This window comes from Elephas maximus, chromosome 10 (genome assembly GCF_024166365.1).
Source record: "Elephas maximus indicus isolate mEleMax1 chromosome 10, mEleMax1 primary haplotype, whole genome shotgun sequence".
Lineage (NCBI taxonomy): Eukaryota > Metazoa > Chordata > Mammalia > Proboscidea > Elephantidae > Elephas > Elephas maximus.
The window spans coordinates 75995370-75998935 of record NC_064828.1 but is presented as its reverse complement, the minus strand read 5'-3'; the positions used below and the strand labels follow the sequence as shown (position 1 = coordinate 75998935).

At 45.1% G+C, this 3566-nt stretch overlaps 1 pseudogene; it reads right to left on the bottom strand.

Moving 5' to 3' along the window:
* Positions 1-2272: 2272 nt before the first annotated feature.
* Positions 2273-2920, bottom strand: LOC126083697 (transcription elongation factor 1 homolog; annotated as a pseudogene).
* Between the last annotated feature and the right edge of the window lie 646 nt (positions 2921-3566).

Sequence of the window (3566 nt, the reverse complement as noted above, 5' to 3'; positions counted from 1 at the left end):
CAGCCTTCAGTATGGATTATACCTTAAAATAAAGAAAACAAAAATCCTCACAACTGGACCAATAAGCAACATCATGATAAACAGAGAAAAACTGAAGTTGTCAAGGGTTTCCTTTTGCTTGGATCCACAATCAACACCCATGGAAGCAGTAGTCAAGAAATCAAAAGATGTATTGCATTGGGCAAATCTGCTGCAAAAGACCTCTTTAAAGTGTTAAAAAAGCAAAGATGTTACTTTGAGCACTAAGGTGTGCCTGACCCAAGCCATAGTATTTTCAATTGCCTAATATGCATGCAAAAGCTGGACTGTGAATAAGGAAGACTGAAGAAGAATCGATGTATGGTTTGGGTGAAGAATATTGAATATACCATGGACTGCAAGAAGAACAAACTAATCTGTCTTGGAAGAAGTACAGACAGCATGCTCCTTAGAAGAAGGACTGCAAGACTTTGTCTTACATACTTTGGACATGTCATTAGGAGTGACCAGTCCATGGAGAAGGACACATGCTTGGTAAAGTAGAGGATTAGAGAAAAAGAAGAAGACCCTGGAGGAGATGGACTGACACAGCAGTCACAACAATGGGCTCAAACATATAAATAATTGTAAGGATATTGCAGGACTGAGAGAGTGTTTCGTTCTGTTGTACCTAGGGTGGCTATGAGTCAGAACCGACTCAATGACACCTAACAACAACAATGACGACAACAACAACAACATGTAGGCAAAGACAGCAGGGAAGCTAGAAAGATTTTTTGTTAATAATATTTACTTTTTTCCAAAGTAACAACTGTTTATCCTTTTAAAATGTCATATGCTAAAAGCCTTAAAATTAAAACCAGCAATTCCCTGTTCTACCCATCCTCGTTCCCCAGTCCTGTTCAGCAGGCAACTGTCCTTAACTCTTCTAGCTGTTTATCCAAATGTATGACCATATTTCAAAAAAAGGTCTTGTAGGGTTATTTTTTGATTTATTAATTTTAGACATTAACTTTCCATCATAGTGGATGAGGACTTTTCTCTGCTGTAGTCTCATGCACACAAATGCAAAAGCATTTCTCTTCTCTCCCTGATTATATATCACAACTTTTGTTAAATCAATAATTAGCATTTACGTTATTATAACTATATGCAAACTTATTTCATTGTGAGCTAAACCTTGCACTATGACCCTTGTTTTTTCCTGGAGTTAATAATGGTTTTTCTTTTTATTTGTCTGATTCTTCCACATACCTAGAAGTGAGGACCTATGGGATGGGAGAGAGGAATTGGCAGTCCAATTACTTGGTGTAAAGACCTTTATTCCTACGTCTAATGACAACTTGCAGACTTGGTGCTTGTAAGCACTGAGCCTCTGTAGACTCCCCAGGTTTAATTGCCTTGCTTTTCACTAGCATTTCCATTTTCTGTTTCTTGTCACTTCCTCAACCCTACTGAATCAATTATCAATCTTCCATTGAATTTCTAGCTTCTAAAAATTCATTAAAATCTCTCTTTTCTTCTCTGTTTGCTTTGTCCTTTTAGATTATTAGCTTTTTAAAACTTCCTTTACTGTCATTTTAGAATATGGAAAAAAAAAAAAGAGAAAAACTCTTGCCTTACTCCACCATTTTAAAGCAAAAGTCCACTGAAAGTTTTAGTAGAGTTCAGAATTTTCTCTGTCTTTTTGTTTTGTTTTGTTTTCTTCCTGGCATCAGCTACTTCCTTCTCTACAAAAGCAACTAAACATGAAACAGGGCCTCTGGGTTAACACGGGAAGCCAGACTTCTGCCAGGGAGAAGCCAAGGGGCCTGTGGGACTGTGGCTTCAAATCCCAGGCCTCAGGCACTGGAGGGCAAAGAAAGAGGGCGGAAAGTCCAGTTAAAATGGGCACAGTGCTTTGAGGTGGGCAGGAGAGACTGGAACGGTCTTAGCCACAGCCTCTGGGGGATTTGTCTGCACTCTTTTAAGGATGTCAGGAAGGAGGAGCCAACGCCCCAAAGCCAGGAAGGGTCTGGGACTGGGAGAAGACGGCAAGTCAAAGGCTTTTAAGCCAAGTGAGGCCAGTTCAGGCCCCTCGGCCCCACAACCACTCAATTTCACCCTATGTCCACCAGCACACACACACTCATGATCACCCTCACACATGCCTGCAGCCACACACACTGACACCCACATTCACAGCGGCCTGTGACAGCCCTGGACCCACACCCCGGACCCACACCCTGGACCCCTGGAACGTCTCTGGTTTGGTACCCAGTGGGTGGGTGCGAGGGGTGGGTCCTCTGCGCTGCTATTGGTTGGCCGCCTCACAGGCATCTATCTAATCTCTCTATACGTCCCCTGGTTCTGAGAGCTGTGTGATGGGCGTCTGGAATTCCTCTAGGCACAAGGTACAAGAGATGACTCAGGTGTTGTGGGCACTGCCCATCTTCGTGTCACAAGACTTCTCGTGGTTGCAGGAGGGGCAGGTGAACTGGGTCTCTAAAACCAAAACCAAACCACACCCAGTGCATTCGAGCCGATTCCCACTCATAGTGACCCTATAGGACAGAGTAGAACTGCCCCATGGAGTTTCCAAGGAGTGCCTGGCGGATTTGAACTGCTGACCCTTTGGTTAGCAGCCATAACACTTAACCACTACGCCATCTGGGTCTCCAGGGTGCCTCTAATCATCTTCTCGGGGGGTGGCTTCCATTTGACTTTCTGCGCCCCATGTCCCCAGGGGGGTGATCTGGGGCTTCGGCTTTGCCTCCTGAAGGCGGTCTGCAGAAGGCAGGCCCCGCGCGGCCGCGTTTACCTGGTTGGGGCCCGGGAGAATCAAGCTCCCTGATGGGCCATCCCCCAGGCCCAGGGCCCCCGCCGCCTCCTCCAGGACCCAGTGAGCGCCCCACAAGTAGAAGAAAGCCCAGTCCGGCCTGGCTCCAACGCCTGCTCCCATGAGAACCGTCTTCTGCACTGCCTCTCTGTCTTTTTAAAAGACGTTGGTGACTTTATGAAGAAGAGACTGGAGGAGGGAGAAAACGGAGGCAGACAAAACTGGTTTAAAACTATTTATTGCAAAGTCCAAGCAAACCATATGAAGGGCTGAATTAAGGTAGTGAAAAAAGCAAGGGTGCATAAAATGTTTTTCCCCCAGGTTCTATCAATGTGTGAGTGAATGCAGAGGGTTAGGTTGAGGATCAAAAGTGATGTTCAGGCTTTTAGTGTTGTTGACTAGGGTGGTGAAGCCACTGAGATATGGAACACAGAAGGAAGGGGAGCAAAGTCTTTGTGCAGCTTTGGGGACATTTGCATTTAGGAGGATCTCTGGGTGGTACAAACCGGTAAGAGCTTGGCTGCTGACCTAAAGGTTGGCAGTTTACAACCACCCGGAGGTGCCTGGGAAGACAGGCTGGTAATCTACTTCTGAAAGATCACAGCCATCAAAAACCCTATGGAGTGCAGTTCTACTCACCAGGAGTCGGAATCGACTCAGTGGGAACTGGTTTACATTTAGGGGGAGGAAAAGGAACTGAGAGAGGACTGGGTGAAAGAAAACCAAAAACAACAACAACAACAAAAAAAATAGTGTTTCACAAATAATA